The following is a 25,690-nucleotide window of genomic DNA, read 5'->3' as shown; positions in this document are numbered from 1 at the left end:
CGTGAGATGCGACGGGAACACCGGAATTCTTTCCCGTTGAAAGCAGGGAAAGGATCCCTCATCTCGAGCTCCGAGGGGGAAACGGGGCTCCTCTGGATGTGGGCGGGACCATCGTGCTTCCTCTCGAGTGGAGACGGGTATGGCGGTGAACTTCTTGAGTTGCAGCAAGGGTGTGAAAGACCCTTTCGAAGTTCCAGAGGTTAGGTGTCATTAGTCTCCAGACGCCTCATCGGAAATAGGCCTCATCTCGCCTGGAAGGGAGAACTTCCTGGATTTTCTCGAGTTGCGGCAGGTGTTCTCGAGTTACGACGGGGACCTCAGCGACCCGCCCTGGTGGCCTCAGGAGAGGCCAGTCCCCATGCGAGGTGCTAGGGGGCCTCTCGGGATTCCTCTCCCGTCGATACCGGGGCCAAAAACCTTGTGTAGAGTCAGGGCCGGAACCGAGGATTCCTCTCAGGTGCTGACATGGATCTTTGGGTACTTCTGGAGTCTCCCCAGGGGAGTCAGGCCTCGTCTCGAGTGGGGGCATGCACGTGCGCTTTCCTTCCAGGCTGTAGCAGCAATATCACGCTTCCTGTCGCGTGGATCAAAGGATCTGTGGTTTTCCCTCAAGGCATTCCCTCGAGGCTTTCCCACAGGGCTGTCCCACGTGCCACCGTGGTTTGAGTCGATCCTCGGCGTGAAAGATGAGCCAGTGCAGGGCAAAGAGGTTCCTCTGGAATGGACTGAGACATCTGGGGGACTCTTGGAATGGTGGTACGACCGTGGAGTTCCTCTCGCCTTTCCTGTTGAGAGTGCCTCCTCTTGAGATGCGACGGGAACGCCGGGAATTCTTTCCCGTTGAAAGCAGGGAAAGGATCCCTCATCTCGAGCTATGAGGGGGAAACGGGGCTCCTCTGGATGTGGGCGGGACCATCGTGCTTCCTCTCGAGTGGAGACGGGTATGGCGGTGAACTTCTTGAGTTGCAGCAAGGGTGTGAAAGACCCTTTCGAAATTCCAGAGGTTAGGTGTCATTAGTCTCCAGACGCCTCATCGGAAATAGGCCTCTTCTCGCCGGGAAGGGAGAACTTCCTGGATTTTCTGGAGTTGCGGCAGGTGTTCTCAAGTTACGACGGGGACCTCAGGGACCCGCCCTGGTGGCCTCAGGAGAGGCCAGTCCCCATGCGAGGTGCTAGGCGGCCTCTCGGGATTCCTCTCCCGTCGATACCTGGGCCAAAAACATTTTCTGGAGTCAGGGCCGGAACTGAGGATTCCTCTCAGGGGCTGACATGGATTTTTGGGTACTTCTGGAGTCTCCCCAGGGGAGTCAGGCCTCGTCTCGAGTGGGGGCATGCACGTGCGCTTTCCTTCCAGGCTGTAGCAGCAATGTCACGCTTCCCGTCGACTGGATCAAAGGATCTGTGCTTTTCCCTCGAGGCTTTCCCACAGGGCTGTCCCACGTGCCACCGTGGTGTGAGTCGATCCTCGGCGTGAAAGATGAGCCGGTGCAGGGCCAAAAGGTTCCTCTAGAATGGACTGAGACATCTGGGGGACTCTTGGAATGGTGGTACGACCATGGAGTTCCTCTCGCCTTTCCTGTTGAGAGTGCCTCCTCGTGAGATGCGACGGGAACACCGGAATTCTTTCCCGTTGAAAGCAGGGAAAGGATCCCTCATCTCGAGCTCCGAGGGGGAAACGGGGCTCCTCTGGATGTGGGCGGGACCATCGTGCTTCCTCTCGAGTGGAGACGGGTATGGCGGTGAACTTCTTGAGTTGCAGCAAGGGTGTGAAAGACCCTTTCGAAGTTCCAGAGGTTAGGTGTCATTAGTCTCCAGACGCCTCATCGGAAATAGGCCTCATCTCGCCTGGAAGGGAGAACTTCCTGGATTTTCTCGAGTTGCGGCAGGTGTTCTCGAGTTACGACGGGGACCTCAGCGACCCGCCCTGGTGGCCTCAGGAGAGGCCAGTCCCCATGCGAGGTGCTAGGGGGCCTCTCGGGATTCCTCTCCCGTCGATACCGGGGCCAAAAACCTTGTGTAGAGTCAGGGCCGGAACCGAGGATTCCTCTCAGGTGCTGACATGGATCTTTGGGTACTTCTGGAGTCTCCCCAGGGGAGTCAGGCCTCGTCTCGAGTGGGGGCATGCACGTGCGCTTTCCTTCCAGGCTGTAGCAGCAATATCACGCTTCCTGTCGCGTGGATCAAAGGATCTGTGGTTTTCCCTCAAGGCATTCCCTCGAGGCTTTCCCACAGGGCTGTCCCACGTGCCACCGTGGTTTGAGTCGATCCTCGGCGTGAAAGATGAGCCAGTGCAGGGCAAAGAGGTTCCTCTGGAATGGACTGAGACATCTGGGGGACTCTTGGAATGGTGGTACGACCATGGAGTTCCTCTCGCCTTTCCTGTTGAGAGTGCCTCCTCTTGAGATGCGACGGGAACGCCGGGAATTCTTTCCCGTTGAAAGCAGGGAAAGCATCGCGCATCTCGAGCTCCGAGGGGGAAACGGGGCTCCTCTGGATGTGGGCGGGACCATCGTGCTTCCTCTCGAGTGGAGACGGGTATGGCGGTGAACTTCTTGAGTTGCAGCAAGGGTGTGAAAGACCCTTTCGAAGTTCCAGAGGTTAGGTGTCATTAGTCTCCAGACACCTCATCGGAAATAGGCCTAATCTCGCCTGGAAGGGAGAACTTTCTGGGTTTTCTAGAGTTGCGGCAGGTGTTCTCGAGTTACGACGGGGACCTCAGGGACCCGCCCTGGTGGCCTCAGGAGAGGCCAGTCCCCATGCGAGTTTCTAGGGGGCCTCTCGGGATTCCTCTCCCGTCGATACCGGGGCCAAAAACCTTGTGTAGAGTCAGGGCCAGAACCGAGGATTCCTCTCAGGGGCTGACACGGATCCTTGGGTACTTCTGGAGTCTCCCAAGGGGAGTCAGGCCTCGTCTCGAGTGGGGGCATGCACGTGCGCTTTCCTTCCACGCTGTAGCAGCAATGTCACTCTTCTCATCGCGTGGATCAAAGGATCTGTGTTTTTCCCTAGAGGCTTTCCCTCGAGGCTTTCCCACAGGGCTGTCCCACGTGCCACCGTGGTGTGAGTCGATCCTCGGCGTGAAAGATGAGCCAGTGCAGGGCAAAGAGGTTCCTCTGGAATGGACTGAGACATCTGGGGGACTCTTGGAATGGTGGTACGACCATGGAGTTCCTCTCGCCTTTCCTGTTGAGAGTGCCTCCTCTTGAGATGCGACGGGAACGCCGGGAATTCTTTCCCATTGAAAGCAGGGAAAGGATCCCTCATCTCGAGCTCCGAGGGGGAAACGGGGCTCCTCTGGATGTGGGCGGGACCATCGTGCTACCTCTCGAGTGGAGACGGGTATGGCGGTGAACTTCTTGAGTTGCAGCAAGGGTGTGAAAGACCCTTTCGAAGTTCCAGAGGTTAGGTGTCATTAGTCTCCAGACGCCTCATCGGAAATAGGCCTCATCTCGCCTGGAAGGGAGAACTTCCTGGATTTTCTCGAGTTGCGGCAGGTGTTCTCGAGTTACGACGGGGACCTCAGGGACCCGCCTTGGTGGCCTCAGGAGAGGCCAGTCCCCATGCGAGGTGCTAGGGGGCCTCTCGGGATTCCTCTCCCGTTGATACCGGGGCCAAAAACCTTGTGTAGAGTCAGGGCCGGAACCGAGGATTCCTCTCAGGGGCTGACATGGATCTTTGGGTACTTCTGGAGTCTCCCCAGGGGAGTCAGGCCTCGTCTCGAGTGGGGGCATGCACGTGCGCTTTCCTTCCAGGCTGTAGCAGCAATATCACGCTTCCCGTCGCGTGGATCAAAGGATCTGTGGTTTTCCCTCGAGGCATTCCCTCGAGGCTTTCCCACAGGGCTGTCCCACGTGCCACCGTGGTGTGAGTCGATCCTCGGCGTGAAAGATGAGCCAGTGCAGGGCAAAGAGGTTCCTCTGGAATGGACTGAGACATCTGGGGGACTCTTGGAATGGTGGTACGACCATGGAGTTCCTCTCGCCTTTCCTGTAGAGAGTGCCTCCTCTTGAGATGCGACGGGAACGCCAGGAATTCTTTCCCGTTGAAAGCAGGGAAAGCATCGCGCATCTCGAGCTCCGAGGGGGAAACGGGGCTCCTCTGGATGTGGGCGGGACCATCGTGCTTCCTCTCGAGTGGAGACGGGTATGGCGGTGAACTTCTTGAGTTGCAGCAAGGGTGTGAAAGACGCTTTCGAAGTTCCAGAGGTTAGGTGTCATTAGTCTCCAGACGCCTCATCGGAAATAGGCCTCATCTCGCCTGGAAGGGAGAACTTCCTGGATTTTCTCGAGTTGAGGCAGGTGTTCTCGAGTTACGACGGGTACATCAGGGACCCGCCCTGGTGGCCTCAGGAGAGGCCAGTCCCCATGCGAGTTGCTAGGGGGCCTCTCGGGATTCCTCTCCCGTCGATACCGGGGCCAAAAACCTTGTGTCGAGTCAGGACCGGAACCGAGGATTCCTCTCAGGGGCTGACATGGATCTTTGGGTACTTCTGGAGTCTCCCCAGGGGAGTCAGGCCTCGTCTCGAGTGGGGGCATGCACGTGCGCTTTCCTTCCAGGCTGTAGCAGCAATGTCACGCTTCCCGTCGCGTGGATCAAAGGATCTGTGGTTTTCCCTCGAGGCTTTCCCTCGAGGCTTTCCCACAGGGCTGTCCCACGTGCCACCGTGGTGTGAGTGGATCCTCGGCGTGAAAGATGAGCCAGTGCAGGGCAAAGAGGTTCCTCTGGAATGGACTGAGACATCTGGGGGCCTCTTGGAATGGTGGTACGACCATGGAGTTCCTCTCGCCTTTCCTGTTGAGAGTGCCTCCTCTTGAGATGCGACGGGAACGCCGGGAATTCTTTCCCGTTGAAAGCAGGGAAAGGATCCCTCATCTCGAGCTCCGAGGGGGAATCGGGGCTCCTCTGGATGTGGGCGGGACCATCGTGCTTCCTCTCGAGTGGAGACGAGTATGGCGGTGAACTTCTTGATTTGCAGCAAGGGTGTGAAAGACCCTTTCGAAGTTCCAGAGGTTAGGTGTCATTAGTCTCCAGACGCCTCATCGGAAATAGGCCTCATCTCGCCTGGAAGGGAGAACTTCCTGGATTTTCTCGAGTTGCGGCAGGTGTTCTCGAGTTACGACGGGGACCTCAGGGACCCGCCCTGGTGGCCTCAGGAGAGGCCAGTCCCCATGTGAGGTGCTAGGGGGCCTCTCGGGATTCCTCTCCCGTCGATACCTGGGCCAAAAACCTTGTGTGGAGTCAGGGCCGGAACTGAGGATTCCTCTCAGGGGCTGACATGGATCTTTGGTTACTTCTGGAGTCTCCCCAGGGGAGTCAGGCCTCGTCTCGAGTGGGGGCATGCACGTGCGCTTTCCTTCCAGGCTGTAGCAGCAATGTCACGCTTCCGTCGCGTGGATCAAAGGATCTGTGGTTTTCCCTCGAGGCTTTCCCTCAAGGCTTTCCCACAGGGCTGTCCCACGTGCCACCGTGGTGTGAGTCGATCCTCGGCGTGAAAGATGAGCCAGTGCAGGGCAAAGAGGTTCCTCTGGAATGGACTGAGACATCTGGGGGACTCTTGGAATGGTGGTACGACCATGGAGTTCCTCTCGCCTTTCCTGTTGAGTTAGCCTCCTCTTGAGATGCGACGGGAACGCCGGGAATTCTTTCCCGTTGAAAGCAGGGAAAGGATCCCTCATCTCGAGCTCCGAGGGGGAAACGGGGCTCCTCTGGATGTGGGCGGGACCATCGTGCTTCCTCTCGAGTGGAGACGGGTATGGCGGTGAACTTCTTGAGTTGCAGCAAGGGTGTGAAAGACCCTTTCGAAGTTCCAGAGGTTAGGTGTCATTAGTCTCCAGACGCCTCATCGGAAATAGGCCTCATCTGGCCTGGAAGGGAGAACTTCCTGGATTTTCTCGAGTTGCGGCAGGTGTTCTCGAGTTACGACGGGGACCGCAGGGACCCGCCCTGGTGGCCTCAGGAGAGGCCAGTCCCCATGCGAGGTGCTAGGGGGCCTCTCGGGATTCCTCTCCCGTCGATACCGGGGCCAAAATCCTTGTGTGGAGTCAGGCCTGGAACCGAGGATTCCTCTCAAGGGCTGACATGGATCTTTGGGTACTTCTGGAGTTTCCCCAGGGGAGTCAGGCCTCGTCTCGAGTGGGGGCATGCACGTGCACTTTCCTTCCAGGCTGTAGCAACAATGTCACGCTTCCCGTCGCGTGGATCAAAGGATCTGTGGTTTTCCCTCGAGGCTTTCCCTCGAGGCTTTCCCACAGGGCTGTCCCACGTGCCATCGTGGTGTGAGTCGATCCTCGGCGTGAAAGATGAGCCAGTGCACGGCAAAGAGATTCCTCTGGAATGGACTGAGACATCTGGGGGACTCTTGGAATGGTGGTACGACTATGGAGTTCCTATCGCCTTTCCTGTTGAGAGTGCCTCCTCTTGAGATGCGCCGGGAACGCCGGGAATTCTTTCCCGTTGAAAGCAGGGAAAGGATCCCTCATCTCGAGCTCCGAGGGGGAAACGGGGCTCCTCTGGATGTGGGCGGGACCATCGTGCTTCCTCTCGAGTGGAGAGGGGTATGGCGGTTAACTTCTTGAGTTGCAGCAAGGGTGTGAAAGACCCTTTCGAAGTTCCAGAGGTTAGGTGTCATTAGTCTCCAGACGCCTCATCGGAAATAGGCCTCATCTCGCCTGGAAGGGAGAACTTCCTGGATTTTCTCGAGTTGCGGCAGGTGTTCTCGAGTTACGACGGGGACCTCAGGGACCCGCCTTGGTGGCCTCAGGAGAGGCCAGTCCCCATGCGAGGTGCTAGGGGGCCTCTCGGGATTCCTCTCCCGTCGATACCGGGGCCAAAAACCTTGTGTGGAGTCAGGGCCGGAACCGAGGATTCCTCTCAGGTGCTGACATGGATCTTTGGGTACTTCTGGAGTCTCCCCAGGGGAGTCAGGCCTCGTCTCGAGTGGGGGCATGCACGTGCACTTTCCTTCCAGGCTGTAGCAGCAATATCACGCTTCCCGTCGAGTGGATCAAAGGATCTGTGGTTTTCCCTCGAGGCATTCCCTCGAGGCTTTCCCACAGGGCTGTCCCACGTGCCACCGTGGTGTGAGTCGATCCTCGGCGTGAAAGATGAGCCAGTGCAGGGCAAAGAGGTTCCTCTGGAATGGACTGAGACATCTGGGGGACTCTTCGAATGGTGGTACGACCATGGAGTTCCTCTCGCCTTTCCTGTTGAGAGTGCCTCCTCTTGAGATGCGACGGGAACGCCGGGAATTCTTTCCCGTTGAAAGCAGGGAAAGCATCGCGCATCTCGAGCTCCGAGGGGGAAACGGGGCTCCTCTGGATGTGGGCGGGACCATCGTGCTTCCTCTCGAGTGGAGACGGGTATGGCGGTGAACTTCTTGAGTTGCAGCAAGGGTGTGAAAGACCCTTTCAAAGTTCCAGAGGTTAGGTGTCATTAGTCTCCAGACGCCTCATCGGAAATAGGCCTCATCTCGCCTGGAAGGGAGAACTTCCTGGATTTTCTCGATTTGAGGCAGGTGTTCTCGAGTTACGACGGGTACATCAGGGACCCGCCCTGGTGGCCTCAGGAGAGGCCAGTCCCCATGCGAGTTGCTATGGGGCCTCTCGGGATTCCTCTCCCGTCGATACCGGGGCCAAAAACCTTGTGTGGAGTCAGGACCGGAACCGAGGATTCCTCTCAGGGGCTGACATGGATCTTTGGGTACTTCTGGAGTCTCCCCAGGGGAGTCAGGCCTCGTCTCGAGTGGGGGCATGCACGTGCGCTTTCCTTCCAGGCTGTAGCAGCAATGTCACGCTTCCCGTCGCGTGGATCAAAGGATCTGTGGTTTTCCCTCGAGGCTTTCCCTCGAGGCTTTCCCACAGGGCTGTCCCACGTGCCACCGTGGTGTGAGTCGATCCTCGGCGTGAAAGATGAGCCAGTGCAGGGCAAAGAGGTTCCTCTGGAATGGACTGAGACATCTGGGGGACTCTTGGAATGGTGGTACGACCATGGAGTTCCTCTCGCCTTTCCTGTTGAGAGTGCCTCCTCTTGAGATGCGACGGGAACGCCGGGAATTCTTTCCCGTTGAAAGCAGGGAAAGGATCCCTCATCTCGAGCTCCGAGGGGGAATCGGGGCTCCTCTGGATGTGGGCGGGACCATCGTGCTTCCTCTCGAGTGGAGACGGGTATGGCGGTGAACTTCTTGATTTGCAGCAAGGGTGTGAAAGACCCTTTCGAAGTTCCAGAGGTTAGGTGTCATTAGTCTCCAGACGCCTCATCGGAAATAGGCCTCATCTCGCCTGGAAGGGAGAACTTCCTGGATTTTCTCAAGTTGCGGCAGGTGTTCTCGAGTTACGACGGGGACCTCAGGGACCCGCCCTGGTGGCCTCAGGAGAGGCCAGTCCCCATGCGAGGTGCTAGGGGGCCTCTCGGGATTACTCTCCCGTCGATACCTGGGCCAAAAACCTTGTGTGGAGTCAGGGCCGGAACTGAGGATTCCTCTCAGGGGCTGACATGGATCTTTGGGTACTTCTGGAGTCTCCCCAGGGGAGTCAGGCCTCGTCTCGAGTGGGGGCATGCACGTGCGCTTTCCTTCCAGGCTGTAGCAGCAATGTCACGCTTCCGTCGCGTGGATCAAAGGATCTGTGGTTTTCCCTCGAGGCTTTCCCTCGAGGCTTTCCCACAGGGCTGTCCCACGTGCCACCGTGGTGTGAGTCGATCCTCGGCGTGAAAGATGAGCCAGTGCAGGGCAAAGAGGTTCCTCTGGAATGGACTGAGACATCTGGGGGACTCTTGGAATGGTGGTACGACCATGGAGTTCCTCTCGCCTTTCCTGTTGAGTTAGCCTCCTCTGGAGATGCGACGGGAACGCCGGGAATTCTTTCCCGTTGAAAGCAGGGAAAGGATCCCTCATCTCGAGCTCCAAGGAGGAAACGGGGCTCCTCTGGATGTGGGCGGGACCATCGTGCTTCCTCTCGAGTGGAGACGGGTATGGCGGTGAACTTCTTGAGTTGCAGCAAGGGTGTGAAAGACCCTTTCGAAGTTCCAGAGGTTAGGTGTCATTAGTCTCCAGACGCCTCATCGGAAATAGGCCTCATCTGGCCTGGAAGGGAGAACTTCCTGAATTTTCTCGAGTTGCGGCAGGTGTTCTTGAGTTACGACGGGGACCTCAGGGACCCGCCCTGGTGGCCTCAGGAGAGGCCAGTCCCCATGCGAGGTGCTAGGGGGCCTCTCGGGATTCCTCTCCCGTCGATACCGGGGCCAAAATCCTTGTGTGGAGTCAGGGCCGGAACCGAGGATTCCTCTCAGGGGCTGACATGGATCTTTGGGTACTTCTGGAGTCTCCCCAGGGGAGTCAGGCCTCGTCTCGAGTGGGGGCATGCACGTGCGCTTTCCTTCCAGGCTTTAGCAGCAATGCCACGCTTCCCGTCGCGTGGATCAAAGGATCTGTGGTTTTCCCTCGAGGCTTTCCCTCGAGGCTTTCCCACAGGGCTGTCCCACGTGCCACCGTGGTGTGAGTCGATCCTCGGCGTGAAAGATGAGCCAGTGCAGGGCAAAGAGGTTCCTCTGGAATGGAATGAGACATCTGGGGGACTCTTGGAATGGTGGTACGACCATGGAGTTCCTCTCGCCTTTCCTGTTGAGAGTGCCTCCTCTTGAGATGCGACGGGAACGCCGGGAATTCTTTCCCGTTGAAAGCAGGGAAAGGATCCCTCATCTCGAGCTCCGAGGGGGAAACGGGGCTCCTCTGGATGTGGGCGGGACCATCGTGCTTCCTCTCGAGTGGAGACGGGTATGGCGGTGAACATCTTGAGTTGCAGCAAGGGTGTGAAAGACCCTGTCGAAGTTCCAGAGGTTAGGTGTCATTAGTCTCCAGACGCCTCATCGGAAATAGGCCTCATCTGGCCTGGAAGGGAGAACTTCCTGGATTTTCTCGAGTTGCGGCAGGTGTTCTCGAGTTACGACGGGGACCGCAGGGACCCGCCCTGGTGGCCTCAGGAGAGGCCAGTCCCCATGCGAGGTGCTAGGGGGCCTCTCGGGATTCCTCTCCCGTCGATACCGGGGCCAAAATCCTTGTGTGGAGTCAGGCCCGGAACCGAGGATTCCTCTCAGGGGCTGACATGGATCTTTGGGTACTTCTGGAGTCTCCCCAGGGGAGTCAGGCCTCGTCTCGAGTGGGGGCATGCACGTGTGCTTTCCTTCCAGGCTGTAGAAGCAATGTCACGCTTCCCGTCGCGTTGATCAAAGGATCTGTGGTTTTCCCTCGAGGCTTTCCCTCGAGGCTTTCCCACAGGGCTGTCCCACGTGCCATCGTGGTGTGAGTCGATCCTCGGCGTGAAAGATGAGCCAGTGCAGGGCAAAGAGTTTCCTCTGGAATGGACTGAGACATCTGGGGGACTCTTGGAATGGTGGTACGACCATGGAGTTCCTATCGCCTTTCCTGTTGAGAGTGCCTCCTCTTGAGATGCGCCGGGAACGCCGGGAATTCTTTCCCGTTGAATGCAGGGAAACGATCCCTCATCTCGAGCTACGAGGGGGAAACGGGGCTCCTCTGGATGTGGGCGGGACCATCGTGCTTCCTCTCGAGTGGAGACGTGTGTGGCAGTGAACTTCTTGAGTTGCAGCAAGGGTGTGAAAGACCCTTTCGAAGTTCCAGAGGTTAGGTGTCATTAGTCTCCAGACGCCTCATCGGAAATAGGCCTCATCTCGCCTGGAAGGGAGAACTTCCTGGATTTTCTCGAGTTGCGGCAGGTGTTCTCGAGTTACGACGGGGACCTCAGGGACCCGCCCTGGTGGCCTCAGGAGAGGCCAGTCCCCATGCGAGGTGCTACGGGGCCTCTCGGGATTCCTCTCCCGTCGATACCGGGGCCAAAATCCTTGTGTGGAGTCAGGGCCGGAACCGAGGATTCCTCTCAGGGGCTGACGTGGATTTTGGGTACTTCTGGAGTCTACCCAGGGGAGTCAGGCCTCGTCTCGAGTTGGGGCATGCACGTGCGCTTTCCTTCCAGGCTGTAGCAGCAATGTCACGCTTCCCGTCGCGTTGATCAAAGGATCTGTGGTTTTCCCTCGAGGCTTTCCCTCGAGGCTTTCCCACAGGGCTGTCCCACGTGCCATCGTGGTGTGAGTCGATCCTCGGCGTGAAAGATGAGCCAGTGCAGGGCAAAGAGTTTCCTCTGGAATGGACTGAAACATCTGGGGGACTCTTGGAATGGTGGTACGACCATGGAGTTCCTCTCGCCTCTCCTGTTGAGAGTGCCTCCTCTTGAGATGCGACGGGAACGCCGGGAATTCTTTCCCATTGAAAGCAGGGAAAGGATCCCTCATCTCGAGCTACGAGGTGGAAACGGGGCTCCTCTGGATGTGGGCGGGACCATCGTGCTTCCTCTCGAGTGGAGACGGGTATGGCGGTGAACTTCTTGAGTTGCAGCAAGGGTGTGAAAGACCCTTTCGAAGTTCCAGAGGTTAGGTGTCATTAGTCTCCAGACGCCTCATCGGAAATAGGCCTCATCTCGCCTGGAAGGGAGAACTTCCTGGATTTTCTCGAGTTGCGGCAGGTGTTCTCGAGTTACGACGGGGACCTCAGGGACCCGCCCTGGTGGCCTCAGGAGAGGCCAGTCCCCATGCGAGGTGCTACGGGACCTCTCGGGATTCCTCTCCCGTCGATACCGAGGCCAAAATCCTTGTGTGGAGTCAGGGCCGGAACCGAGGATTCCTCTCAGGGGCTGACATGGATCTTTGGGTACTTCTGGAGTCTCCCCAGGGGAGTCAGGCCTCGTCTCGAGTGGGGGCATGCACGTGCGCTTTCCTTCCAGGCTTTAGCAGCAATGCCACGCTTCCCGTCGCGTGGATCAAAGGATCTGTGGTTTTCCCTCGAGGCTTTCCCTCGAGGCTTTCCCACAGGGCTGTCCCACGTGCCACCGTGGTGTGAGTCGATCCTCGGCGAGAAAGATGAGCCAGTGCAGGGCAAAGAGGTTCCTCTGGAATGGACTGAGACATCTGGGGGACTCTTGGAATGGTGGTACGACCATGGAGCTCCTCTCGCCTTTCCTGTTGAGAGTGCCTCCTCTTGAGATGCGCCGGGAACGCCGGGAATTCTTTCCCGTTGAAAGCAGTGAAACGATCCCTCATCTCAGGCTCCGAGGGGGAAACGGGGCTCCTCTGGATGTGGGGCGGGACCATCGTGCTTCCTCTCGAGTGGAGACGGGTATGGCGGTGAACTTCTTGAGTTGCAGCAAGGGTGTGAATGACCCTTTCGAAGATCCAGAGGTTAGGTGTCATTAGTCTCCAGACGCCTCATCGGAAATAGGCCTCATCTCGCCTGGAAGGGAGAACTTCCTGGATTTTCTCGAGTTGCGGCAGGTGTTCTCGAGTTACGCTGGGGACCTCAGGGACCCGCCCTGGTGGCCTCAGGAGAGGCCAGTCCCCATGCGAGTTGCTAGGGGGCCTCTCGGGATTCCTCTCCCGTCGATACCGGGGCCAAAACCCTTGTGTGGAGTCAGGGCCGGAACCGAGAATTCCTCTCAGGGGCTGACATGGATCCTTGGGTACTTCTGGAGTCTCCCCAGGGGAGTCAGGCCTTGTCTCGAGTGGGGGCATGCACGTGCGCTTTCCTCCAGGCTGTAGCAGCAATGTCACGCTTCCCGTCGCGTGAATCAAAGGATCTCTGGTTTTCCCTCGAGGCTTTCCCTCGAGGCTTTCCCACAGGGCTGTCCCACGTGCCACCGTGGTGTGAGTCGATCCTCGGCGTGAATGATGAGCCAGTGCAGGGCAAAGAGGTTCCTCTGGAATGGACTGAGACATCTGGGGGACTCTTGGAATGGTGGTACGACCATGGAGTTCCTCTCGCCTTTCCTGTTGAGAGTGCCTCCTCTTGAGATGCGACGGGAACGCCGGGAATTCTTTCCCGTTGAAAGCAGGGAAAGGATCCCTCATCTCGAGCTACGGTGGGGAAACAGGGCTCCTCTGGATGTGGGCGGGACCATCGTGCTTCCTCTCGAGTGGAGACGGGTATGGCGGTGAACTTCTTGAGTTGCAGCAAGGGTGTGAAAGACCCTTTCGAAGTTCCAGAGGTTAGGTGTCATTAGTCTCCAGACGCCTCATCGGAAATAGGCCTCATCTCGCCTGGAAGGGAGAACTTCCTGGATTTTCTCGAGTTGCGGCAGGTGTTCTCGAGTTACGACGGGGACCTCAGGGACCCGCTCTGGTGGCCTCAGGAGAGGCCAGTCCCCATGCGAGTTGCTAGGGGGCCTCTCGGGATTCCTCTCCCGTCGATACCTGGGCCAAAAACCTTGTGTGGAGTCAGGGCCGGAACCGAGGATTCCTCTCACGGGCTGATATGGATCTTTGGGTATTTCTGGAGTCTCCCCAGGGGAGTCAGGCCTCGTCTCGAGTGGGAGCATGCACGTGCGTATTCCTTCCAGGCTGTAGCAGCAATGTCACGCTTCCCATCGCGTGGATCAAAGGATCTGTGGTTTTCCCTCGAGGCTTTCCCACAGGGCTGTCCCACGTGCCACCGTGGTGTGAGTCGATCCTCGGCGTGAAAGATGAGCCAGTGCAGGGCAAAGAGGTTCCTCTGGAATGGACTGAGACATCTGGGGGACTCTTGGAATGGTGGTACGACCATGGAGTTCCTCTCGCCTTTCCTGGTGAGAGTGCCTCCTCTTGAGATGCGACGGGAACGCCGGGAATTCTTTCCCGTTGAAAGCAGGGAAAGGATCCCTCATCTCGAGCTCCGAGGGGGAAATGGGGCTCCTCTGGATGTGGGCGGGACCATCGTGCTTCCTCTCGAGTGGAGACGGGTATGGCGGTGAACTTCTTGAGTTGCAGCAAGGGTGTGAAAGACCCTTTCGAAGTTCCAGAGGTTAGGTGTCATTAGTCTCCAGACGCCTCATCGGAAATAGGCCTCATCTCGCCTGGAAGGGAGAACTTCCTGGATTTTCTCGAGTTGCGGCAGGTGTTCTCGAGTTACGACGGGGACCTCAGGGACCCGCCCTGGTGGCGTCAGGAGAGGCCAGTCCCCATGCGAGTTGCTAGGGGGCCTCTCGGGATTCCTCTCCCGTCGATACCGGGGCCAAAAACCTTGTGTGGAGTCAGGGCCGGAACCGAGGATTCCTCTCAGGGGCTGACATGGACCTTTGGGTACTTCTGAAGTCTCCCCAGGGGAGTCAGGCCTCGTCTCGAGTGGGAGCATGCACGTGCGCTTTCCTTCCAGGCTGTAGCAGCAATGTCACGCTTCCCGTCGCGTGGATCAAAGGATCTGTGGTTTTCCCTCGAGGCTTTCCCTCGAGGCTTTCCCACAGGGCTGTCCCACGTGCCACCGTGGTGTGAGTCGATCCTCGGCGAGAAAGATGAGCCAGTGCAGGGCAAAGAGGTTCCTCTGGAATGGACTGAGACATCTGGGGGACTCTTGGAATGGTGGTACGACCATGGAGCTCCTCTCGCCTTTCCTGTTGAGAGTGCCTCCTCTTGAGATGCGCCGGGAACGCCGGGAATTCTTTCCCGTTGAAAGCAGTGAAACGATCCCTCATCTCAGGCTCCGAGGGGGAAACGGGGCTCCTCTGGATGTGGGGCGGGACCATCGTGCTTCCTCTCGAGTGGAGACGGGTATGGCGGTGAACTTCTTGAGTTGCAGCAAGGGTGTGAATGACCCTTTCGAAGATCCAGAGGTTAGGTGTCATTAGTCTCCAGACGCCTCATCGGAAATAGGCCTCATCTCGCCTGGAAGGGAGAACTTCCTGGATTTTCTCGAGTTGCGGCAGGTGTTCTCGAGTTACGCCGGGGACCTCAGGGACCCGCCCTGGTGGCCTCAGGAGAGGCCAGTCCCCATGCGAGTTGCTAGGGGGCCTCTCGGGATTCCTCTCCCGTCGATACCGGGGCCAAAACCCTTGTGTGGAGTCAGGGCCGGAACCGAGAATTCCTCTCAGGGGCTGACATGGATCCTTGGGTACTTCTGGAGTCTCCCCAGGGGAGTCAGGCCTCGTCTCGAGTGGGGGCATGCACGTGCGCTTTCCTCCAGGCTGTAGCAGCAATGTCACGCTTCCCGTCGCGTGAATCAAAGGATCTCTGGTTTTCCCTCGAGGCTTTCCCTCGAGGCTTTCCCACAGGGCTGTCCCACGTGCCACCGTGGTGTGAGTCGATCCTCGGCGTGAAAGATGAGCCAGTGCAGGGCAAAGAGGTTCCTCTGGAATGGACTGAGACATCTGGGGGACTCTTGGAATGGTGGTACGACCATGGAGTTCCTCTCGCCTTTCCTGTTGAGAGTGCCTCCTCTTGAGATGCGACGGGAACGCCGGGAATTCTTTCCCGTTGAAAGCAGGGAAAGGATCCCTCATCTCGAGCTACGGTGGGGAAACAGGGCTCCTCTGGATGTGGGCGGACCATCGTGCTTCCTCTCGAGTGGAGACGGGTATGGCGGTGAACTTCTTGAGTTGCAGCAAGGGTGTGAAAGACCCTTTCGAAGTTCCAGAGGTTAGGTGTCATTAGTCTCCAGACGCCTCATCGGAAATAGGCCTCATCTCGCCTGGAAGGGAGAACTTCCTGGATTTTCTCGAGTTGCGGCAGGTGTTCTCGAGTTACGACGGGGACCTCAGGGACCCGCTCTGGTGGCCTCAGGAGAGGCCAGTCCCCATGCGAGTTGCTAGGGGGCCTCTCGGGATTCCTCTCCCGTCGATACCTGCGCCAAAAACCTTGTGTGGAGTCAGGGCCGGAACCGAGGATTCCTCTCACGGGCTGATATGGATCTTTGGGTACTTCTGGAGTCTCCCCAGGGGAGTCAGGCCTCGTCTCGAGTGGGGGCATGCACGTGCGCTTTCCTTCCAGGCTGTAGCAGCAGTGTCACGCTTCCCGTGGCGTGGATCAAAGGATCTGTGATTTTCCCTCGAGGCTTTCCCACAGGGCTGTCCCACGTGCCACCGTGGTGTGAGTCGATCCTCGGCGTGAAAGATGAGCGAGTGCAGGGCAAAGAGGTTCCTCTGGAATGGACTGAGACATCTGGGGGACTCTTGGAATGGTGGTACGACCATGGAGTTCCTCTCGCCTTTCCTGTTGAGAGTGCCTCCTCTTGAGATGCGACGGGAACGCCGGGAATTCTTTCCCGTTGAAAGCAGGGAAAGGATCCCTCATCTCGAGCTCCGAGGGGGAAACGGGGCTCCTCTGGATGTGGGCGGGACCATCGTGCTTCCTCTCGAGTGGGGACGGGTATGGCGGTGAACTTCTTGAGTTGCAGCAAGGGTGTGAAAGACCCTTTCGAAGTTCCAGAGGTTAGGTGTCATTAGTCTCCGGACGCCTCATCGGAAATAGGCCTCATCTCGCCTGGAAGGGAGAACTTCCTGGATTTTCTCGAGTTGCGGCAGGAGTTCTCGAGTTACGACGGGGACCTCAGGGACCCGCCCTGGTGGCCTCAGGAGAGGCCAGTCCCCAAGCGAGTTGCTACGGGGCCTCTCGGGATTCCTCTCCCGTCGATACCGGTGCCAAAAACCCTGTGTGGAATCAGGGCCGGAACCGAGGATTCCTCTCAAGGGCTGACATGGATCTTTGGGTACTTCTGGAGTCTCCCCAGGGGAGTCAGGCCTCGTCTCGAGTGGGGGCATGCACGTGCGCTTTCCTTCCAGGCTGTAGCAGCAATGTCACGCTTCTCGTCGCGTGAATCAAAGGATCTCTGGTTTTCCCTCGAGGCTTTCCCTCGAGGCTTTCCCACAGGGCTGTCCCACGTGCCACCGTGGTGTGAGTCGATCCTCGGCGTGAAAGATGAGCCAGTGCAGGGCAAAGAGGTTCCTCTGGAATGGACTGAGACATCTGGGGGACTCTTGGAATGGTGGTACGACCATGGAGTTTCTCTCGCCTTTCCTGTTGAGAGTGCCTCCTCTTGAGATGCGACGGGAACGCCGGGAATTCTTTCCCTTTGAAAGCAGGGAAAGGATCCCTCATCTCGAGCTACGGTGGGGAAACAGGGCTCCTCTGGATGTGGGCGGGACCATCGTGCGTCCTCTCGAGTGGAGACGGGTATGGCGGTGAACTTCTTGAGTTGCAGCAAGGGTGTGAAAGACCCTTTCGAAGTTCCAGAGGTTAGGTGTCATTAGTCTCCAGACGCCTCATCGGAAATAGGCCTCATCTCGCCTGGAAGGGAGAACTTCCTGGATTTTCTCGAGTTGCGGCAGGTGTTCTCGAGTTACGACGGGGACCTCAGGGACCCGCTCTGGTGGCCTCAGGAGAGGCCAGTCCCCATGCGAGTTGCTAGGGTGCCTCTCGGGATTCCTCTCCCGTCGATACCTGGGCCAAAAACCTTGTGTTGGGTCAGGGCCGGAACCGAGGATTCCTCTCACGGGCTGACATGGATCTTTGGGTATTTCTGGAGTCTCCACAGGGGAGTCAGGCCTCGTCTCGAGTGGGAGCATGCACGTGCGCTTTCCTTCCAGGCTGTAGCAGCAATGTCACGCTTCCCATCGCTTGGATCAAAGGATCTGTGGTTTTCCCTCGAGGCTTTCCCTCGAGGCTTTCCCACAGGGCTGTCCCACGTGCCACCGTGGTGTGAGTCGATCCTCGGCGTGAAAGATGAGCCAGTGCAGGGCACAGAGTTTCCTCTGGAATGGACTGAGACATCTGGGGGACTCTTGGAATGGTGGTACGACCATGGAGTTGCTCTCGCCTTTCCTGTTGAGTGTGCCTCCTCTTGAGATGCGACGGGAACGCCGGGAATTCTTTCCCGTTGAAAGCAGGGAAAGGATCCCCCATTTCGAGCTCCGAGGGGAAAACGGGGCTCCTCTGGATGTGGGCGGGACCATCGTGCTTCCTCTCGAGTGGAGACGGGTATGGCGGTGAACTTCTTGAGTTGCAGCAAGGGTGTGAAAGACCCTTTCGAAGTTCAAGAGGTTAGGTGTCATTAGTTCCAGACGCCTCATCGGAAATAGGCCTCATCTCGCCTGGAAGGGAGAACTTCCTGGATTTTCTCGAGTTACGGCAGGTGTTCTCGAGTTACGACGGGGACCTCAGGGACCCGCCCTGGTGGCCTCAGGAGAGGCCAGTCCACAAGCGATTTGCTAGGGGGCCTCTCGGGATTCCTCTCCCGTCGATACCGGGGCCAAAAACCTTGTGTGGAGTCAGGGCCGGAACCGAGGATTCCTCTCAGGGGCTGACATGGATCTTTGGGTACTTCTGGAGTCTCCCCAGGGGAGTCAGGCCTCGTTTCGAGTTGGGGCATGCACGTGCGCTTTCCTTCCAGGCTGTAGCAGCAATGCCATGCTTCCCGTGGCGTGGATCAAAGGATCTGTGGTTTTCCCTCGAGGCTTTCCCTCGAGGATTTCCCACAGGGCTGTCCCACGAGCCAACGTGGTGTGAGTCGATCCTCGGCGTGAAAGATGAGCCAGTGCAGGGCAAAGAGGTTCCTCTGGAATGGACTGAGACATCTGGGGGACTCTTGGAATGGTGGTACGACCATGGAGTTCCTCTCGCCTTTCCTGTTGAGAGTGCCTCCTCTTGAGATGCGACGGGAACGCCGGGAATTCTTTCCCGTTGAAAGCAGGGAAAGGATCCCTCATCTCGAGCTACGAGGGGGAAACGGGGCTCCTCTGGATGTGGGCGGGACCATCGTGCTTCCTCTCGAGTGGAGACGGGTATGGCGGTGAACCTCTTGAGTTGCAGCAAGGGTGTGAAAGACCCTTTCGAAGTTCCAGAGGTTAGGTGTCATTAGTCTCCAGACGCCTCATCGGAAATAGGCCTCATCTCGCCTGGAAGGGAGAACTTCCTGGATTTTCTCGAGTTGCGGCAGGTGTTCTCGAGTTACGACGGGGACCTCAGGGACACGCCTTGGTGGCCTCAGGAGAGGCCAGTCCCCATGCGATTTGCTAGGGGGCCTCTCGGGATTCCTCTCCCGTCGATACCGGGGCCAAAAACCTTGTGTGCAGTCAGGGCCGGAACCGAGGATTCCTCTCAGGGGCTGACATGGATCTTTGGGTACTTCTGGAGTCTCCCCAGGGGAGTCAGGCCTCGTCTCGAGTGGGGGCATGCACGTGCGCTTTCCTTCCAGGCTGTAGCAGCCATGTCACGCTTCCCGTGGCGTGGATCAAAGGATCTGTGGTTTTCCCTCGAGGCTTTCCCTCGAGGCTTTCCCTCGAGGCTTTCCCACAGGGCTGTCCCAAGGGCCACCGTGGTGTGAGTCGATCCTCGGCGTGAAAGATGAGCCAGTGCAGGGCAAAGAGGTTCCTCTGGAATGGACTGAGACATCTGGGGGACTCTTGGAATGGTGGTACGACCATGGAGTTCCTCTCGCCTTTCCTGTTGAGAGTGCCTCCTCTTGAGATGCGACGGGAACGCCGGGAATTCTTTCCCGTTGAAAGCAGGGAAAGGATCCCTCATCTCGAGCTACGAGGGGGAAACGGGGCTCCTCTGGATGTGGGCGGGACCATCGTGCTTCCTCTCGAGTGGAGACGGGTATGGCGGTGAACTTCTTGAGTTGCAGCAAGGGTCTGAAAGACCCTTTCGAAGTTCCAGAGGTTAGGTGTCATTAGTTTCCAGACGCCTCATCGGAAATAGGCCTCATCTCGCCTGGAAGGGAGAACTTCCTGGATTTTCTCGAGTTGCGGCAGGTGTTCTCGAGTTACGACGGGGACCTCAGGGTCACGCCTTGGTGGCCTCAGGAGAGTCCAGTCCCCATGCGAGGTGCTAGGGGGCCTCTCGGGATTCCTCTCCCGTCGATACCGGGGCCAAAAACATTGTGTGCAGTCAGGGCCGGAACCGAGGATTCCTCTCAGGGGCTGACATGGATCTTTGGGTACTTCTGGAGTCTCCCCAGGGGAGTCAGGCCTCGTCTCGAGTGGGGGCATGCACGTGCGCTTTCCTTCCAGGCTGTAGCAGCAATGTCACGCTTCCCGTGGCGTGGATCAAAGGATCTGTGGTTTTCCCTCGAGGCTTTCCCTCGAGGCTTTTCCTCGAGGCTTTCCCACAGGGCTGTCCCAAGTGCCACCGTGGTGTGAGTCGATCCTCGGCGTGAAAGATGAGCCAGTGCAGGGCAAAGAGGTTCCTCTGGAATGGACTGAGACATCTGGGGGACTCTTGGAATGGTGGTACGACCATGGAGTTCCTCTCGCCTTTCCTGTTGAGAGTGCCTCCTCTTGAGATGCGACGGGAACGCCGGGAATTCTTTCCCGTTGAAAGCAGGGAAAGGATCCCTCATCTCGAGCTCCGAGGGGGAAACGGGGCTCCTCTGGAATTGGGCGGGACCATCGTGCTTCCTCTCGAGTGGAGACGGGTATGGCGGTGAAATTCTTGAGTTGCAGCAAGGGTGTGAAAGACCCTTTCGAAGTTCCAGAGGTTAGGTGTCATTAGTCTCCAGACACCTCATCGGAAATAGGCCTCATCTGGCCTGGAAGGGAGAACATCCTGGATTTTCTCGAGTTGCGGCAGGTGTTCTCGAGTTACGACGGGGACCTCAGGGACACGCCCTGGTGGCCTCAGGAGAGGCCAGTCCCCATGCGAGGTGCTAGGGGGCCTCTCGGGATTCCTCTCCCGTCGTTACCGGGGCCAAAATCCTTGTGTGGAGTCAGGGCCGGAACCGAGGATTCCTCTCAAGGGCTGACATGGATCTTTGGGTACTTCTGGAGTCTCCCCAGGGGAGTCAGGCCTCGTCTCGAGTGGGGGCATGCACGTGCGCTTTCCTTCCAGGCTGTAGCAGGAATGTCACGCTTCCCGTCGCGTGGATCAAAGGATCTGTGGTTTTCCCTCGAGGCTTTCCCTCGAGGCTTTCCCACAGGGCTGTCCCACGTGCCACCGTAGTGTGAGTCGATCCTCGGCGTGAAAGATGAGCCAGTGCAGGGCAAAGAGGTTCCTCTGGAATGGACTGAGACATCTGGGGGATTCTTGGAATGGTGGTACGACCATGGAGTTCCTCTCGCCTTTCCTGTTGAGAGTGCCTCCTCTTGAGATGCGACGGGAACGCCGGGAATTCTTTCCCGTTGAAAGCAGGGAAAGGATCCCTCATCTCGAGCTCCGAGGGGGAAACGGGGCTCCTCTGGATGTGGGCGGGACCATCGTGCTTCCTCTCGTGTGGAGACGGGTATGGCGGTGAACTTCTTGAGTTGCAGCAAGGGTGTGAAAGACCCTTTCGAAGTTCCAGAGTTTAGGTGTCATTAGTCTCCAGACGCCTCATCGGAAAGAGGCCTCATCTCGCCTGGAAGGGAGAACTTCCTGGATTTTCTCGAGTTGAGGCAGGTGTTCTCGAGTTAAGACGGGGACCTCAGGGACCCGCCCTGGTGGCCTCAGGAGAGGCAAGTCCCCATGCGAGTTGCTAGGGGGCCTCTCGGGATTCCTCTCCCGTCGATACCGGGGCCAAAAAGCTTGTGTGGAGTCAGGGCCGGAACCGAGGATTCCTCTCAGGGGCTGACATGGATCTTTGGGTACTTCTGGAGTCTCCCCAGGGGAGTCAGGCCTCGTCTCGAGTGGGGGCATGCACGTGCGCTTTCCTTCCAGGCTGTAGCAGCAATGTCACGCTTCCCGTCGCGTGGATCAAAGGATCTGTGGTTTTCCCTCGAGGCTTTCCCACAGGGCTGTCCCACGTGACACCGTGGTGTGAGTCGATCCTCGGCGTGAAAGATGAGCCAGTGCAGGGCAAAGAGGTTCCTCTGGAATGGACTGAGACATCTGGGGGACTCTTGGAATGGTGGTATGACCATGGAGTTCCTCTCGCCTTTCCTGTTGAGAGTGCCTCCTCTTGAGATGCGACGGGAACGCCGGGAATTCTTTCCCGTTGAAAGCAGGGAAAGGATCCCACATCTCGAGCTACGAGGGGGAAACGGGGCTCCTCTGGATGTGGGCGGGACCATCGTGCTTCCTCTCGAGTGGAGACGGGTTTGGCGGTGAACTTCTTGAGTTGCAGCAAGGGTGTGAAAGACCCTTTTGAAGTTCCAGAGGTTAGGTGTCATTAGTCTCCAGACACCTCATCGGAAATAGGCCTCATCTCGCGTGGAAGGGAGAACTTCCTGGATTTTCTCGAGTTGTGGCAGGTGTTCTCGAGTTACGACGGGGACCTCAGGGACACGCCCTGGTGGCCTCAGCAGAGGCCAGTCCCCATGCGAGGTGCTAGGGGGCCTCTCGGGATTCCTCTCCCGTCGATACCGGGGCCAAAAACCTTATGTGGAGTCAGGGCCGGAACCGAGGATTCCTCTCAAGGGCTGACATGGATCTTTGGGTACTTCTGGAGTCTCCCCAGGGGAGTCAGGCCTCGTCTCGAGTGGGGACATGCACGTGCGCTTTCCTTCCAGGCTGTAGCAGCAATGTCACGCTTCCCGTCGCGTGGATCAAAGGATCTGTGGTTTTCCCTCGAGGCTTTCCCTGGAGGCTTTCCCAAAGGGCTGTCCCACGTGCCACCGTGGTGTGAGTCGATCCTCGGCGTGAAAGATGAGCCAGTGCAGGGCAAAGAGGTTCCTCTGGAATGGACTGAGACATCTGCGGGACTCTTGGAATGGTGGTACGACCATGGAGTTCCTCTCGCCTTTCCTGTTGAGAGTGCCTCCTCTTGAGATGCGACGGGAACGCCGGGAATTCTTTCCCGTTGAAAGCAGGGAAAGGATCCCTCATCTCGAGCTCCGAGGGGGAAACGGGGCTCCTCTGGATGTGGGCGGGACCATCGTGCTTCCTCTCGAGTGAAGACGGGTATGGCGGTGATCTTCTTGAGTTGCAGCAAGGGTGTGAAAGACCCTTTCGAAGTTCCAGAGGTTAGGTGTCATTAGTCTCCAGACGCCTCATCGGAAAGTGGCCTCATCTCGCCTGGAAGGGAGAACTTCCTGGATTTTCTCGAGTTGCGGCAGGTGTTCTCGAGTTAAGACGGGGACCTCAGGGATCCGCCCTGGTGGCCTCAGGAGAGGCAAGTCCCCATGCGAGTTGCTAGGGGGCCTCTCGGGATTCCTCTCCCGTCGATACCGGGGCCAAAACCCTTGTGTGCAGTCAGGGCCGGAACCGAGGATTCCTCTCAAGGGCTGACATGGATCTTTGGGTACTTCTGGAGTCTCCCCAGGGGAGTCAGGCCTCGTCTCGAGTGGGGGCATGCACGTGCGCTTTCCTTCCAGGCTGTAGCAGCAATGTCACGCTTCCCGTCGCCTGGATCAAAGGATCTGCGGTTTTCCCTCAAGGCTTTCCCTCGAGGCTTTCCCACAGGTCTGTCCCACGTGCCACCGTGATGTGAGTCGATCCTCGGCGTGAAAGATGAGCCAGTGCAGGGCAAAGAGGTTCCTCTGGAATGGACTGAGACATCTGGGGGACTCTTGGAATGGTGGTACGACCATGGAGTTCCTCTCGCCTTTCCTGTTGAGAGTGCCTCCTCTTGAGATGCGACGGGAACGCCGGGAATTCTTTCCCGTTGAAAGCAGGGAAAGGATCCCGCATCTCGAGCTTCGAGGGGGAAACGGGGCTCCTCTGGATGTGGACGGACCATCGTGCTTCCTCTCGAGTGGAGACGGGTATGGCGGTGAACTTCTTGAGTTGCAGCAAGGGTGTGAAAGACCCTTTCGAAGTTCCAGAGGTTAGGTGTCATTAGTCTCCAGACGCCTCATCGGAAATAGGCCTCATCTCCCCTGGAAGGGAGAACTTCCTGGATTTTCACGAGTTGCGGCAGGTGTTCTCGAGTTACGACGGGGACTTCAGGGACACGCCATGGTGGCCTCAGGAGAGGCCAGTCCCCATGCGAGGTGCTAGGGGGCCTCTCGGGATTCCTCTCCCGTCGATACCGGGGCCAAAAACCTTGTGTGGAGTCAGGGCCGGTACCGAGGATTCCTCTCAAGGGCTGACATGGATCTTTGGGTACTTCTGGAGTCTCCCCAGGGGAGTCAGGCCTCGTCTCGAGTGGGGGCATGCACGTGCGCTTTCCTTCCAGGCTGTAGCAGCAATGTCACTCTTCCTGTGGCGTGGATCATAGGATCTGTGGTTTTCCCTCGAGGCTTTCCCACAGGGCTGTCCCACGTGCCACCGTGGTGTGAGTCGATCCTCGGCGTGAAAGATGAGCCAGTGCAGGGCAAAGAGGTTCCTCTGGAATGGACTGAGACATCTGGGGGACTCTTGGAATGGTGGTACGACCATGGAGTTCCTCTCGCCTTTCCTGTTGAGAGTGCCTCCTCTTGAGATGCGACGGGAACGCCGGGAATTCTTTCCCGTTGAAAGCACGGAAAGGATCCCGCATCTCGAGCTTCGAGGGGGAAACGGGGCTCCTCTGGATGTGGGCGGACCATCGTGCTTCCTCTCGAGTGGAGACGGGTATGGCGGTGAACTTCTTGAGTTGCAGCAAGGGTGTGAAAGACCCTTTCGAAGTTCCAGAGGTTAGGTGTCATTAGTCTCCAGACGCCTCATCGGAAAAAGGCCTCATCTCGCCTAGAAGGGAGAACTTCCTGGATTTTCTCGAGTTGCGGCAGGTGTTCTCGAGTTACGCCGGGGACCTCAGGGACCCGCCCTGTAGGCCAGTCCCCATGCGAGGTGCTAGGGCGCCTCTCGGGATTCCTCTCCCGTCGATACCGGGGAAAAAAACCTTGTCAGAGTCAGGGCCGGAACCGAGGATTACTCTCAGGGGCTGACATGGATCTTTGGGTACTTCTGGAGTCTCCCCAGGGGAGTCAGGCCTCGTCTCGAGTGGGGGCATGCATGTGCGCTTTCCTTCCAGGCTGTAGCAGCAATGTCACGCTTCCCATCGCGTGGATCAAAGGATCTGTGGTTTTCCCTGGAGGATTTCCCTCGAGGCTTTCCCACAGGGCTGTCCCACGTGCCACCGTGGTGTGAGTCGATCCTCGGCGTGAAAGATGAGCCAGTGCAGGGCAAAGAGGTTCCTCTGGAATGGACTGAGTCATCTGGGGGACTCTTGGAATGGTGGTACGACCATGGAGTTCCTCTCGCCTTTCCTGTTGAGAGTGCCTCCTCTTGAGATGCGACGGGAACGCCGGGAATTCTTTCCCGTTGAAAGCAGGGAAAGGATCCCTCATCTCGAGCTCCGAGGGGGAAACGGGGCTCCTCTGGATGTGGGCGGGACCATCGTGCTTCCTCTCGAGTGGAGACGGGTATGGCGTTGAACTTCTTGAGTTGCAGCAAGGGTGTGAAAGACCCTTTCGAAGTTCCAGAGGTTAGGTGTCATTAGTCTCCAGACGCCTCATCGGAAATAGGCCTCATCTCGCCTGGAAGGGAGAACTTCCTGGATTTTCTTGAGTTGCGGCAGGTGTTCTCGAGTTACGACGGGGACCTCAGGGACCCGCCCTGGTGGCCTCAGGAGAGGCCAGTCCCCTAGCGAGTTGCTAGGGGGCCTCTCGGGATTCCTCTCCCGTCGATACCGGGGCCAAAAACCTTGTGTGGAGTCAGGGCCGGAATCGAGGATTCCTCTCAGGGGCTGACAAGGATCTTTGGGTACTTGTGGAGTCTCCCCAGGGGAGTCAGGCCTCCTCTCGAGTGGGGGCATCCACGTGCGCTTTCCTTCCAGGCTGTATCAGCAATGTCACGCTTCCCGTCGCATGGATCAATTGATCTCTGGTTTTCCCTCGAGGCTTTCCCTCGAGGCTTTCCCACAGGGCTGTCCCACGTGCCACCGTGGTGTGAGTCGATCTTCGGCGTGAAAGATGAGCCAGTGCAGGGTAAAGAGTTTCCTCTGGAATGGACTGAGACATCTGGGGGACTCTTGGAATGGTGGTATGACCATGGAGTTCCTCTCGCCTTTCCTGTTGAGAGTGCCTCCTCTTGAGATGCGATGGGAACGCCG

Source organism: Capricornis sumatraensis, unplaced genomic scaffold (genome assembly GCF_032405125.1).
Source record: "Capricornis sumatraensis isolate serow.1 unplaced genomic scaffold, serow.2 scaffold10, whole genome shotgun sequence".
Taxonomy (NCBI): Eukaryota; Metazoa; Chordata; class Mammalia; order Artiodactyla; family Bovidae; genus Capricornis; species Capricornis sumatraensis.
The sequence above is the reverse complement of the archived record's forward strand: the minus strand, read 5'-3'. Positions refer to the sequence as shown.